Source organism: Gorilla gorilla, chromosome 3 (assembly GCF_029281585.2).
Source record: "Gorilla gorilla gorilla isolate KB3781 chromosome 3, NHGRI_mGorGor1-v2.1_pri, whole genome shotgun sequence".
Classification (NCBI taxonomy): domain Eukaryota; kingdom Metazoa; phylum Chordata; class Mammalia; order Primates; family Hominidae; genus Gorilla; species Gorilla gorilla.
In genome coordinates, this window is record NC_073227.2 from 147,394,726 (window position 1) to 147,411,446 (window position 16,721).

The following is a 16,721-nucleotide window of genomic DNA, read 5'->3' on the forward strand; positions in this document are numbered from 1 at the left end:
TCCAAGAATAAAAGGTATATCTTTTTTTTCCTACTGATCTTCTGAAATAAATTATGATAAGGGAAGAAAGGAGGGAAGGAAAGAAAGAAATCCACAGCCTAAAAGCATACACAGATTATCAGTCCCCTCAACTCTTAGGATAGGGGCAGCCAAACACCCCAGCTTTTGATCTCAGTTGCCTTGTCTGTGTATTCTAGTGTAGCAGAGAAATATGACAATTGTTTTTTTCCTTTCTATTTGTACAAATTTATGGATAACATTTGCAATATTGTTATATTCATAGATCACAAAGAAGTCAAGCCAGGGTTCTTAGGGCACCCCTCACCTGAATAATGTACATTGTACCCATTAACTGATTTTGCATCATTCTGTCATTTTATGTTTGATCCATGACATGAAATATGTAAGGAAACACTGATCCAAGGACTTGTAAATTTTTGCTGGATACATCAGTTCCACAAATTTAGTCATCTTGTGAATTCCCCCAAATTTTCCTAAGAAACACTTACATTTATAAATTATATTTATTCTCTATTATAACTAAATTATATGCACATCCTCTTTCTTAGCCACAGTGTGAGTTAATCTTTAAGGAAGCTTTTGTCATTTAGCCTAATTTCATATAGGTTAAAACAATGCATCATCAAGCATTTGGAAAAATATAGTATTTTAGTTATTGAATGCCAACAATTCTGAAGTCATTTGCTATATTTAAAAAGCAAAAAGCCTTCTGCTTGGTTAGAAGAGACCTTTTCTGGCTCGTGCTGTCTAGCCCTGGAATGGAGAGTGAGAGGGCAGGGAATAAGGACTCCTTTGCTTAAGGTGATTTGGTCAGCTGGCACAAATATGTCCTCTGAACAAAGGCACATGACATCTGTGATCCTGGCACTGATCGTGAAGGAACCACACCCACTGTCTTCCACATAATTTCCAGCATGCCAGTAAACTCTATCATCTATATAACTATTAGAAAGGTCCCCACTGTGCCTCCCTACAGCACAGAGCACCAATGTTAGAGACAGGGCTTCCACAAGGCATTGCAGACTTGCTGGAATTCTACATGAGCCTTCCATAAAAACAAATACAGCTCCAAAAGCAGAAGTTTTTAACTTCTGTAGTGAGAACTATAGAACTCAAACAAAAAGTGAAATAAATAAAAATGCTTAAATGTGAATTTTTTTACACAGTCTCACCAATCTAAGAATTTATAATTCAAAAAAGATAAAGCAAAATCACTTTTATATAAATGCAAAACATATATTTCAGTTTTTACTACTCATTATTAGTAGATGTTTTTTCACTTAAAATAATTTCACTGGGTATTGCTTAGCAGTACATTTGTACATGAAGGAAAACTAACAATAACCATAGTAAATGATCATCAATAAACTTTAAAAACTCATGCTCCAAGCCAAGTAACCACTACAGAATTTGGTGTTTGTTTTTAACAAATTTTTCTTGAACGTAACCAGACCACATGTTCACAAATAATGACCTCTAAATGAAGGTAAATAGAGAAACAAGTGCAAGTTTTTCACTGAAAATTCACAAATTAGTTCAGACGTATCTGCGAAATTAAAATGTAAATAAACTAAATGCATGTGACTGATAAGAGACTCTGGTTTACGTATGTCATATTTGGCGACTGGTTTTGCCATGCAGATGACTGAAGTGAGCCGTTTTTACTCCATAAGTTTTATCTCATCTATTTAGTACTAAGGTTGCCCTCCTAAAACCTCTCAGCCTTAGCCTAAGGTTTGATTTTCAAATCTAGCAACAAGCTAGTATCAGCACAGACCAAATATATCTCAAATAAGAGAACAACATTTCATTGAGTTTCCTTTGATATTGTATTGCATGGTGCATCTCTTCTGGCAGAGTGGAGGAAGGCTATTGATATATGGTATCCAGTCAAAGACATGTGCTTCCAATTATAACCTTCAAAATAAAGACAGGATACATAACCATATCCCTGGGGGTATGGAAATTACACCACTAGAGAAGCATGGCCAGAGGCCAGTGATTTGTAATGGTATACCTAATGAACATTGTATTTTCATCTAAACGTGCATTCTATTTATAATAATATAAAGCTACGTTTTAGATGAACAGAAAAAAATAGGCGTAACTGGCACAGCCACATAACTATAGACTGAAGAATATTAAATTCATAGAGTATACTAGTGTCTGGCACAAGGAGACTCATGCCTAGATGAGGGCATGCTGAGAAAAGGTGCTGGCATATACCACAAGAGAAACTACACCCTGGTGTGTAAGAGAGAGCACACAAGACAGGATTTAGGAGATAAGGTCTCTACATTACACTCTGAATTGTTACCAAATAGCTTCAGAATCAATAAGCAAACTCCTCCAGTGACCTCAATAATAAGCAATTTCCAAGTTTCAAGGGTAGAGTTGTAGTGTAAATTCTATGATGTCAAGGCCAGTGATAGAGAAAAGGGTGGACTCCACATAAGATCCTGAGCTCATAAAATTTGGAAGAAAGTTAAGGGCTGCCACATGTCCTGGCTCTTGCTCAATTTCCTTGCCTGCACTGAATCAGGAGAAAGAAAAGTGAAAATTAACATCACGCGGGTCATCACCCCAGTGCTGATCTATGGGCACCAATGCTGGTATCCATTGGTGTATCTTTACAAGTTGTGAAGCAAGAAGAATATAAAAGTGTCTAAAAGGGATACAGACAAGATAATCTGGCAAGAGAATCTCAGCTTCACTGAACAATGGAACCTGAGGGAGGCTGATAACTTGCCATATGTTATTCATTGTGCCAGAAAGAGAACAAGAAAATGATATAAGGAGCAACCCTGTGGTCCAGAAAGGAAGGGGGGAGAAGTAATGGACAATGTCCTGGAAATGGGTATTTTACAGCAAATGCTGCCTATCACAGTTCAGTGCATGTTTATGACTTTTCAAGGTGTCACCTAAAAAGTCCAAAGTGTCATTGTCCTGATTTGATCATCACACAATGTATACATGAATTGAAACATCACACTGCACCTCATAAATATGTAGTTATTGTGTTAATTAAAAACAAAAAAATTAAAGGCATCATTGTCTTAATTTTACAAGTAAAGCCATTATCTATAATTCTTGCCAGTATGTTATAGGAACCAACAGAAGAACACTACAGACTTTTGATTGTAAATGCTAATGAATGTATTCTTATAACCTTTATTAATTCATCCATTCTTAAAAGCTGCATTGATTCTGAACTGACAGTTTACTTCACATTTAGCCAGGGACATAGGAGTTCAAAAACAGATGAAAAGGAAAACTGAAATTTTGAAAAACAAAATAGAAGCTGAATTGTCATTTATTAAATTAGTATAAAATATAAAGAATCAGAACTTCAACAATATCTTTTAATACTGTAAGGTGAACTATATATCTTAATAGAGCATGACAAGAATAACCAACAAAAGGAGCATTTACTATAGTTTTTGAAAGAGCTTTGAGACTTTTTTAAAGTATAGGTAATAGCAATGTGTTCAAAGGCACTTAACCTTGGGCATAAGCAAGACTTCCTGACCTTAGGATTGATGAAGAATGGGGCATGTTGCCAGGAAGAGCTAAAAAGCCCCCACTGAAACACAATTTTCCGTATAGGATATAACCCAAGAGTCCAAGGTTGTGCAGATATCAACACACTCTGGGCCAAAAAGGAGATATCAGATATAAAAACCACTTCAAGCTCTGTCATTCTATGAGTGTAAAGTGAAAATGCTGTGATTTCCATCACAGTTGTTTCATTTCTCTAATTACTTCACAAGTTAGAGAATCATGGAATTATAGCAGCATCTTAAACCTGAATCCAAAGATTTTCTAATCTCCCACATTTTATAGGTATGCAATGTTACATTAAGCAATAGGCAACTGAAATAATAACAAGCTGTGAGCAAAGAAATCTAAATTTACTCTCAATTCCTACATTCCCAGTAAAATTATTGGGCAGATCTTAAACCATCTTACACTTGAATTTAATTTGACCCATCTCCATAACATTCAGATTCTATCTGTCCAAACATCACTGCTGCATAAGACGGAGGTACAACATTACACAACTGAATTCCTGTTTGTTTGTTTGTTTTGTTTTGAGACAAGGTCTCTATCACTCAGGCTGGAGTGCAGTGGGGCAATCACGGCTCACTGCAGCCTTGACATCCCAGGCTCAAATGATCCTCCCACCTCTACCTCTCAAGCAGCTGGGACTACAGGCAGGTGCCACCACACCTGGCTAATTTTTGTTTACTTTTTATAGAGATGGGGTCTCTCTCTGTTGCTCAGCCTGGTCTCAAACTCGTGTGTTCCAGCAATCCTCCCACCTTGGCCTCCCAAAGTGCTGGGATCACAGGCATGAGCCACTGCCCCCAGCCACAACTGTATCCTTTAATTGAATAGATTTATTGAAGTGCTTCTTAATAGAATTGTATGCATTCCATCGAATAGCATACAGAAACTGATTTTTTTTCTCCTTTCATCTGGGCCCTCATAGTCACCAAAATAGATTTTGAAATAATTTTTCCTTGTGGTAATGACCCTAAAAATTCTCAACATTAGTGGCATGAAAAAATAAAACTTGAGAGAAAAATCTTTTTTCTAGTTTACCATTAAAAAAAATTAGACAGATTCAAATAAAACTGAATGAAACTATTGTTTACTTATGCTCAGTCAAGACAATGTCCTGAAAATAAAGTCTTAGTGAGTATCCGATTACTTGTTTGGAAGGTAGGTAGGTAAGAATCACCTTCTGTTGATTAGGAATTGACCAACCTGGGAGACTACACAGAGGATCTAGGTTGCTTCCTTTGCAACTAGCAGAAGTCATCCATTTTATAAAAGTTTGAAAAAAACAATTGGAACCCAATGTAGCTATAGCCCTGCAAGGACTTAGGTAAATCCTGGTGGCATGAAAGGAGAGAGGCTTCCCAGCCACTGGTCAGTGCAAACCCATTTTATGTAGCATAAGCCCTCACCAAAAGCAGAGGGGTATGCTTAAGCATGTGCACAAATAAAATGAGTGCCCATTCTTGGATATCAAGGAATCAGTCCCAAGTCCTCCTGGGACAACAAACTCATGTTTGCATAGTGAAGGTTTTGAAAATTGTGTTCCTAATCCATCTCTTCTAAAGAACGCCAGGGTCAGCTAAAGAAAAGAAAACGTGGGACATTTTATTAGGGGACATCATAGTGTCCTAGGTTTCTGTTACATTAAAGACTATTTCAAGATTTCCTCAAAATATTGACCCTCAGCACTTTAAGAATTCTCAGGATTTGGGTGAAATGGTGAGAAGTGAAACAAAAAGAGGATTAAAGTGGTATCTCCAGGTTAGTAAATAAGAATATCGCTTCTTCATGGTTTGGAAGAATTAATATTGTTAAAATAGCCATATTCCTCATTCCCAAAATGAGCTACAAATTCAGTACAATTCGTATCAAAATACCAATGATATTCTTCACAGAAATAGAAAAAAAATACTAAAATTCACATGGAACCAGAAAAGATCCTAATAGCTAAAGCAATCCTGAGCAAAAAAAGCTGAAGGTGTTAAACTAACTGATTTCAAATTATACCACAAACCAATAGTAACCAAAACAACATGGTACTGGCATAAAAACAGACAAAATAGACCAATGGAACAGAACAGAGAGCCCAGAAATAAATTTACATATTTATAGACAACTCATTTTTTACAAAGGCACCAAGTACATACATTGAGGAAAGGACAGCCTTTTAAATAAACGGTGCTAGGAAAACTGGATATCCACATGCCAAAGAAAAAAACTAGATCCCCATCCTTTACCATATACAAAAACAAATTCAAGATGGACTAAAGATTTCAATGTAAGTCCTGAAATTATAAAGATACTAAAAGAAAACACTAGGTATATGCAGCAAGACATTGGTCTGGGCAAAGTTTTTTTGGGTAAGGCCTTTAAAGCACAAGCAACAAAAGCAAGAATAGACAAATGAGATTATTTTAAGCTAAAAGCTTCTGCACAGCAAAAGAAACAATCAACAAAATGAAGAGACAAGCCACAAAGTGGGAGAAAATATTTACAAAACTATCCATATGACAAGAGACGAATAACCAGAATATATAAGGAACTCAAATAACTCAATAGTTAAAAAAACTTATTTTAAAATGGGTAAAATATTTGAATAGACATTTCTCCATAGAAGATAAACAAATGGACAAGAGGTATGTTTTTTAAAATGCTCAGCATCAACAGTCATCAGGGAAATGCCCATTAAAACCACAATGAGATTTTTTTGTCTTTTTGATAAAAGCCATTGTAACCAGATATAATGGCTTTTATCAGAAAGACAAAAGATAACAAATGCTAGTGAGCAAGCACAGAAAGAGGAATACGTGTACACTATTGGTGGGAATATAAATTAGTCCAGCCGTTATAGAAAACAGTATAGAGTTTCCTCAAAAAGCTGAAAATAGAACTGTCATATGATCCAGCAATCCCACTACTGGATAAATATCCAAAGGAAATCATTATATTCAAGAAATATCTACACTTCCAGGTTTATTACAGCCCTATTCACCATAGCCAAGATATGGAATCAACCTATGTGTACATGAATGGATAAATTAATAAAGAAAATATTATATATATATATACACACACACACATACCCACAATGGAATATTATTCAGTCATTAAAAATAAAATTCTGTTATTTGCAGCAACATGCATGGAACTGGAGGTTATTATACTAAGTAGAACAAGCCAGGCAGAGAAAGATAAATATCACATGTTCTCACTTATATGTGAAAGGAGAGCTAAATAAAAGTGGATCCCTTGGAGGTAGAGAGTAGATTGGTGGTTATCAGAGTCTGGGAAAGGAAGAGGGAAGGGGGGATAAAGAGAAGTTAGCCAAGGGGCACAATACAGTTAAATATAAGAAATAAGTCCTAGTATTCGATAGGACAGTAGGAATATTATAGTTAATAAGTTACCGTATATTTCAAAATAGCTAGAAGAATTGTAATGTTCCAAACATGAAAAAATGTTTGATGTAATAGATATTCCAATTACCCTGATGTGATCACTACATATTGTATGTATGTATCAAAATATCACATGTACCCCCAAAATATTTACAACTATTATATATCAGTTTTTCAAAGTAAAAAAAAATTAAAAGAGAATTGAACTTCTTTATATAGCCATTTCTATCAGCCTTTCATAGGAAAACTTTGGAAAGTTTTACTCAAAAAGAGAAAAAAATGAGAGAATATGGATAAAACATAAATAATTACACACAGTAAGCTAAAATAGAGGGAAATACCCACTTCCGTGAAGCCACATACACACACACATTCCATCCCATGTTAACATAAAACTATGTTATAAAACTTTTGGCACTGCCCCGAAGTGTGTCATAAGCAAGTGAGCTTCTCAGGGGACACCATGCCCTTTTCTTTTTGATACATCCAGAGCCTACATTAGAATTAAACACAATGCCTGACAAACTAGTAGGTGCTCAGTGGTGCTCATTAAACTGAACAATCTCCCTCCATGTCTTTTCACTTAGCCAGAAGATGATGACTTTAGGACAAGACACAATAGCACTGAATATCATGGTGGATGTGAGAAATAAAAGCAGATCATCAAACACATGTTTAATATACATCTTCTAACAACAGTTCATGGTAAAACTTTAAGAAATTCTGTTGTTCTTGGATTTCCAATTCTGCATCTAGGTTTTGTTTTTCCAGATAGGCATAAATCAGTAGGAGAAGATTAACTAGAAATCTAGCCAGTTGCATCCACAGTTACCTCTATCAATTTACTTCACACAGGAAGAGCACTGACCTCTGGAAAGAATGTTTAGCCCTTGGTGAGTGGAAATTGGACTAATCAATTTTTTTCTTGGTTCAGAAAATTTGTTGTGACTGAGACTTTCGCCATCCCTCTACAAAACATTTTCCAAAATGTCTTTGGGGTAACCTGACAATGAGTATTTACCATGTGCCAGGCACTGTTCTGAAAATTTCATGACAATAATGTATTTAATCCTCAAATCAAGTGAGAAAATTGAGGCACAGAGAAATAGTCTTCTGCAAAATTGCACAGCTAGTAAGAACAGACGTGGGACTTGAGCCCAGTCAAACTGGCTCCAGAACCAATATCTTAATCATTATGCTATACAAGGCAGTCCCTTCACTTTTGGTTTGGTGTACCAGTTAATTCAGGACAAAAACTCAACCACTTCAAAGTTTAAACTTCCAATGAGGGCTATATTTCCCTGCTGTGGGTTCTCTCCTCCCTGCTCTTCTTTTCTGGGATAGTATCAAGGTAAAAAGAGAACACCAAATAGCATCCAAGCAATAAAGAAAGGGGTTCTCCTCTGCATCTGTGCTGGCTTCAGCTGTGTCGTCTCACACTACTTGGTCTTTGGGTGTTGGCTTCTGATCGCTCTGTTGTTCTGCTGGTATCGTAACTGTGCCTCAAAGACTTAAAGAAACCAATGACTAAATTCTTGAGTTTGCAGGATAACGGATAAGAAAAGAAACAACTTGCCAAAATGCTAAAACTCCCCCTGCTTATGAGATTTAAAACAACAACAACAACAACTGGCTGAAACCGCTTGGAACAAAGATGGCCAACTGGAGTTTGCACAGAACAAGTTGCTGACATCACAGCCTGAATTTCCAGTGTGTGTTTCAGACCACTGCCCATGAATTTGCATATGCAAACCATGAGGAAGCATGAAAAGATAACCGTGCATGCCCAAGGACTTTCCAGGCCTTCCATTTTCTTCCACCAATTACCTAATAATCTCAGAAGCCACCCCAGAACCTTTTCTAATAAAAATACTGCCTTGAAGCCAACACAGGAGACAGATTTGAGCTTGACTCCTGTTTCCTTGTGAGTCTACTTTCAACATAAAACTTTTCTTTTCTCCAAATCCTGGTGTCATAGTATTGGCTTCTATTGCATCAGGTAGTGAGCCCCCTTTGCTTGATAACAGTATAACCGAGTTACCTGTTTCCTTAGGACAAGTGCTAGCATCTGATGTTATAATCCTTGCCCAGGCTTCAGACTATGATGTCCACCACACGCTGTGCCCTCCAAACTTAACCTTGGTCTCTTCCAGTCCATCAAGTTAAGCTTCCTTAACTTCCACTAGGACATAGGTGAACTTCTGGGCCTCCTATTTGCCATTCTTGACCAAAGAAGGCTTGGGGTGTATCTCAGTTCCACCATCCCTGCTCTACTATGGCCACTCCATCTTGGTATGAGGTCCTCATCCCAGAGTTTATACAGGAAGTTGTCACAACTTCCTCTGCTTTGGGACTCCAAGATATGTTTGCTGATCCCTATCCAGCCCCTTGAGTTATAACAACAAAAGGAGAAGTGTGCAAGTCCAGGTGAAGCCTGGGTCAGGAAGCAGGCACGCCATCTCTCTTGTTCTAGCCTCCTCTCTCCAGTATTCTTTCTTCCCACCATTTAGGAAGGGCTGTCCTCATTTCTGGGTAATAGAGAAGTGCCCTCATATCACCTCCTGTTATTTCCTCACTATCAGTTTCTAATACTCCCATCCTACCTCTGCAGCTTTAGTTTCTTTTCTCTCAACACACTTTGACTTTTTCAAATTAAATATTTGGGTTTCTCAATGTTTTTTTTCCACTGGAATTCCACTAGAAAAATGTTTTTTTTCCAAGGGAATTGGCCTCAAAATCCTATTTTGGATGCCAAAATCTGAAAATTTACTCCTTTGTTCTTGTCTGGGTGTTTCCTTTGAAGCACTGAAGCACTGGATGTCTCAATCTCAAAGGACAGCAGAAGCAGTAAAGAGCAGAAATGAAAAATAATTCACACAATCACCTTAGTGAATGGAGGACACTTTTGTCAGGCAAAGATCTCACATAAAGCCACCTCATGTGCTTTGGCTGGCATAAAAATGAAAATTTTAAAAACTAGAATGAACTGCTGTAAATGTTAATTTGTTAGGTTTTTCCCATCATCTCCTTTTTCTTGAGTTGTTTGAAAAGCATTAGAACTATGAGAAATCTTTTTATTGATACAATATCACTGAGTAGATTTAGTGAATTCTGGGACTTAAACAGGAATCAGGCTGGGCACGGTGGCTCAAGCCTGTAATCCCAGCACTTTGGGAGGCCAAGGCGGGTGAATCACCTGAGGTCAGGAATTAGAGACCAGCCTGGCCAACATGGTGAAACCTCATCTCTACTAAAAATACAAAAATTAGCTGGGTCTGGTGGGGGGTGCCCGTAATCCCAGCTACTTGGGAGGCTGAGGCACAAGAATGACTTGAACCTGGGAGGTGGAGGTTGCAGTGAGATCACACCACTGCACTCCACCCTGGGCAACAGAGTGACACTTTGTCTCAAAAACAAAACAAAACAAAACAAAAACAGGAATCATTTGCTAAGAAACAGAAATCTGAATATTTAACGCTAATTTATTTATTCATTCAGCAGATATCTATCACAAAGTTGCTGTGTGCCAGGAGCTATACTAGTGCTGGATATACAGTGGTAAGTAAAACAGTCAAGAATACTGCTGTCATGGAGATTACAGTATTTCAGAGGAAAGACACTGAATGAACAGTATATTTAGGATTCTTCCCTGAGGATAAGTGAGAGTTACTCTGCTAGAAGCAAGGACCAGTGAGCAGTTAGCTTCCCAAGCAGAAGAAATGACACCCGGCAGGGTGCCCTCAAGGAGCAAAAAGAACACCCATGTGGTTGTATCGTAGAGAGGGAAGGCAGAGTAGTAGAAGATAAAAGTAGAGAGGTAAGCAGTGGCTAAGTCACGCATGGCATGATGAGTCAAGTTAAGGATTTTTATGCTATCTTCTAAGAGTAACCAGAAGCCCTTTCATCATGTTTAACCAGAGAATTATGTTATAAGGACTGCATTTAAAGCATTTTTATCATGATTACAGTAGGAGGAATTGATAGAATAGAGGTTAACAATGGGAACAACAGAATCACTTTAAGAGGATGTTATGGAAGTTCAGCTGACAAATGATGCTAGCTTGGACTTGGATCATGGTGGTAGCCATGGAGGGAAGGGGGATGACTGGAAATAAGTTTTCTGGTAGAATGATAGGACTAAGTAAGAGATTAGATATGAGGGGTAAAGAAGAACAAAAAGATGTGAAAAATCAGTGGAAGAAGTTATCATGACTTTCCTATTAATCACTGCATTCCAGCACAGTTCCTTACAGATTGCAGACACACAATTGATATGAATAGGCTGCAAATGGATTGAGATGCTATTCTTTTACCGACCTGGGAAATAATGGAGAAGCAGCACAATTAGAGAGGTTAATATCATTAATTCAATTTTGAACATAGGGAATTTGAGATCTCTGTATCATTCAAGTATTAATAAAAGAATTATAAGCACTGAATAGATGAGTCTGCAACCCAAAAGAGGATGTGGCTTGGACTTACTCATTTGGGCGTTGGTGGCATATGCAAGGTAATAAAGAAGAGGAATAGAGAAGATTACTTAGGAAAAAGGTATTAAAATGAGAAAGAAAGAAGGCCAAGAAACCAGGCCTGAGGGACAGTAACATTTAAATCTCAGGCAGAAATTATTTTAAAATATACAATAAAGTATTGTTCACTATAGTCACCTCGTTGTGCTGATGTGATTATTACACATTGTATGTCTGTATTAAAACATCACATGTACCCCATAAATATGTACACCAATTATGTACTCATAATAATTAAAAATAAAAGTTAAATACAAAAGGAAACGGGGGCAATAAAGAAAATAGTGGCCATTATATTAAAAAAAAAAAAACTTAGGCAGAAGGATTTGCCTGCTGTCCCCAGCAAATTTTTCTAATGGTGAGTTAATATGTCTCACTGGCTATCCTTAAAAACTTAAAATTGAAGGGATATTTCTGTGTTATTAATAAATATTTATTTAAAATCTTCCTTTTCTCAGATAATTTCCTAGGTGCTGGAGACACAGACCTAAGGAATAGTCTCTATCCTGGAAGAGCTTAGGGACCCAACCTGCCATGTGATTGTGCTACAATTTGTTCTACATTGTGAGTAAGAGAAAAGTGGCAAGATTAAGCACTTTCCACCTTCATCACAGAGTGCTCTGGGCTCAGCTGCATAAACGTAGATATATTTCTGCACATCTAAGTCATAGATTTTCTAACTGTCACACCAGAGGTAGTAACTAATTAAGTATTGCACATTCTCTTTTAAAGACACAAAAAAGGAGACACAGGAGAGTGATGGTGGTAGTATGACACTACTAGTATGACAGTGATAGCATGACACGGAGAGATGGCAGTATGAAAAACCACAAGGGATTGCAAGCCATATGAAAGCAGAAGTCAAGAGTCAAACGGAATAAACAGTAGAGTAAGAAAAGCAACCGGATGTAGAGTAAACCTCTGGAAGCAGGTATGGAGAACAAAATGATAGGGAGCTGAGTTAAAGAGGGGCAGACTGCCCAAGGTTCTGATATATCATTGGTTTCATTGTAATTCTCCTTGTGCCTGAAGTTTCAATTGCTGACAGTTTTCTTACATCTATGCATATCCTTACAATAAACCCCAATTTACAAAAATAACTCAGCAGCATCTCTGCATATCTTATGCTTAAAAACTCTGATTAACACTCAAAGAGCAAACATTTGCACTAGAGGTAATCAATATGATTTTCAGCATTACTCTGAAGTCCAAACTTGGGTTTGTAATATCTCTCTCCCTGATATATCTTATAAAATGTCTGGAAAGTCTTTGATGATGCTGTATTTGTGTTTAATCAATGCACATACAAGATGAATTATATACCTAAATAAATCTTTTGGATACTCTATAAGCAGTCTAAAATTAACCAAATAGTTAACATTTTCTGTAACTTTATGCTTAATATATCACACTCTTTACGAGCTCTAAATGCTCTTAACATCCAGATATAATCTAAGAATTATATTATTTCACAGTTTAATACACAGTACTTATGAAGAGTATAAAAAAGAAAGTGTTAAGAATGCACTTTAGCAACTCCCAAAAGGTCCCCATAAGAGGAGAAAGGGGATTTAATGAAAAATGTAAGATTGTATCTGCAAAAATGATTTCCTGAATGACTCATTCATAGAATGAACAGCCTGTGTGAAATGCCTCACAAATCTCTCCCCTTCTGAGAGTAGTTAGAAGCTGTATATGATGTGGTCAGAGCAGGTCTCTGGAAGTCATGCAACTTCTCATTTGAGCAGAAACCAATGGAGGCTTTTGGGTCTACAAATCTGAATCCTGAAAAGTATAGTGTTTAGGTTTAGAAAGAGAGTCTTCACCCAAGTTCTCAGCTGAATTTCCCTTCTAGATAATGATTTCCAAAAAAGTATCAACAGGATACATATATATGTATATATACTATGTAATATATAATAATGAAATATGTAGAATATATTACTATATTAATTTGTAATATACTATTAATAATGTAATATTAAGTAATAAGAGAATATATACATATATTATAGAAATATATATATTGCTCTATATATATGTATTTCTATGTATATGTATTTCTATATATATGTATGTGTGTGTGTATATATATATATTATAATATATATATATGTCTGTGTGTGTATTTCTGTATGCTGGGCTAGGTCCTGATAGTGGGGCTGTCCAGGGATCATTTAGGAGAAATTAGGCACTCCCTTGATCTCAATTAGTCCATCTCAAACAAACATAACAACTTAAGTAAAAATAAGAGTGCTTGCTCTGTCAATACAGCTCCAACATAAGCCCTAGGGGCCCCTCCTCCAAACAAATTTTGATACCTAGCCTCCTCCTACTTAGAAACTCTGGGGCTGACATTGGGCACTAAGATAACAGATGCTATGATCCCCACCTTACCAATGAGGATGGAGAATCAAATTTAGTAATTTACTCATATTGGAAAGACAGTAAATGATACAGCTAGTCCTCAAACCCAGATGTGCTGATTCTGAAGTCATTTCTCTTTGAAACTATTTCCCACTGCCATCCAAACGACTGTGTTAAACAAACTACTTTGAACAGTAAATATGAGCATTTGGGAGAATGAAGGTGGAAAGAATATATTTGTCTGAAACTCTTCCAACTCTAAATCACATGAGGACAGGGAATATATTTTATTTATCACTATATACTTAGTAGGGTACTGATTATGTGGTTGATGTTCAATATGTAGTTGCTGAATGAATAAAAATCAATCAATTAATTAGATGCTAATTAATCTTTTTGGGTTTTTTTTTTTTTTTTGAGATGGAGTCTGGCTCCATTGCCAGGTTGGAGTGCACTGGCACAATCTCACACCCTCCGACTCCTGGGTTCAAGCTATTTCCCTGCCTGAGCCTCCCAAGTAGCTGGGACTACAGGTGCGCACCATCACACCCAGCTAATTTTTCATATTTTTAGTAGAAACAAGGTTTCACCATGTTGGCCAGGATGGTCTCCAACTCCTGACCTCGTCATCCATCCGCCTCAGCCTCCCAGAGTGCTGGGATTACAGGCATAAGCCACCGCGCCTGGCCTTAATTAATCATGCTTAATGATACAGTCTACTCTGTTAGTGAGTACATTTTAAAATTGGTCTAAAGAATGTCTGACATTTTCAGTTTAAAAACTATATTACAATAATTATTTAAGTTACACAGATTTTGTGAAAATGTATTCTACTCAGCAAACACTTTAATTTTAGTGTTCCATGGCTTTCAGGTGACAATATATATATATCACTTTTTCAGAGCAGTGATAGCATTTGCTCCACCTAATTTATAAAGGTAGTATTTTCTTAATCAAAAATGAGAGAAAAAATGATCTCTCAAAAAAGTATTGCATTATCCACTTTTGTGAGGATATACAGCAAAAAACACAAATAAATATCAAATAACACTGTGTTTTTGAACTCCATAGTCATTAAAAGTTGTATAAATCTAGTCATGTGAAATTATTTGTTTCATAAAAACTACGATCATTTTTTTTTTATAACATCCCAGGGAAAAAAGTTTCTCTTGATGATGAACCAGCTCCTGGAAAATTCTAAATTCTAAAATTGAGTTCTTTTTGGGTACTTTGTACCAACAAGGAAAAGAACAAATATATAATTGCTTTTAAAATGGAAAACATGTAATCTTTCTACATTTGCATAAATCAAAACGAAGTAAACATTGTTTCAAATTTTTCCATAATTCTTGCGGAATTACTAAAAGTAAGGGTGTGCATCAATTATAAGTCATAATTTTAAAATTATAACTAAATGAATATTCAGGTAACAGCTTCTATAATCCTGTCTTCATAATGCAGTCTTCTTCCAAGGAATGCAAGGAGATTTCAAAACAACATTCATTCACAGAACTTATTTTCACCAAATCCTATCAAAGTTTGTCATATGAAACTTAAAAATAACAAAAGCAAATATTTATTTTTATTATACTTTAAGTTCTGGGATACATGTGCACAACATGCAGGTTTGTTACATAGGTATACATGTAACATGGTGGTTTGCTGCACCCATCAACCCATCATCTACATTATATTTCTCCTAATGCTATCCCTCCCCTAGCCCTCCACCCTGAGACAGGCCCTGGTGTGTGATGTTCCCCTCCTTGTGTGCATGTGTTCTCATTGTTCTATTCCCACTTATGAGTGAGAACATGCGGTGTTTGGTTTTCTGTTTCTGTGTTAGTTTGCTGAGAATGATGGTTTCCAGCTTCATCCATGTCCCTGTAAAGGACATGAACTCACCCTTTTTATGTCTGCATACTATTCCACAGTGTATATGTGCCATGTTTTCTTTATTTAGTCTATCATTGATGGGCATTTGGGTTGGTTCCAAGTCTTTGCTATTGTGAATAGTGCTGCAATGAACATACATGTGCATGTGTCTTTAGAGTAGAATGACTTATAATTCTTTGGGTATATACCCAGTAATGGGATTGCTGGATCAAGTGGTATTTCTGGTTCTCGATCCTTGAGGAATCGCCATATTGTCTTCCACAACGGCTGAACTGATTTACACTCCCACCAACAGTGCAAAAGCATTCCTATTTTTCCACATCCTCTCCAGCACCTGTTGTTTCCTGACTTTTTAATGATCGCCATTCTAACTGGCATGAGATGGTATCTCATTGTAGTTTTGATTTGTATCTCTCTAATGACCAGTGATGATGAGCTTTTTTCATGTTTGTTGGCTGCATAAATGTCTTCTTTTGAGAAATGTCTGTTCATATCTTTTGCCCACTTTTTGATGGAGTTGTTTGTTTTTTTCTTATAAATTTAAGTTCCTTGTAAATTCTGGATATTAGCCCTTTGTCAGATGGATAGATTGCAAAAATTTTCTCCCATTCTGTAGGTTGACTGTTCACTTTGATGATAGTTTATTTTCCTGTGCAGAAACTCTTTAATTAGATCCCATTTGTCAAAGCAAATACTTATTATAAATGTCCAAAACTCAGTTTCCATTTATCCAATTCAAAGTAATAATTACTTTATGTGTAAGCAATATAAACCACCCATAAGCCATAAGTAATCACTGTTATAATATTATTTTTAAAATCTGGATTCATGTCTTATTTTTCCTACCATTATCCAAACCAGAAAAGAACTCTGTTTAGGTTTTCATTTGTTCTTCATTTGCTGGCCATAACCTTCCTACACCCTCATCTTTTTTTCCTTTTGGATGCCT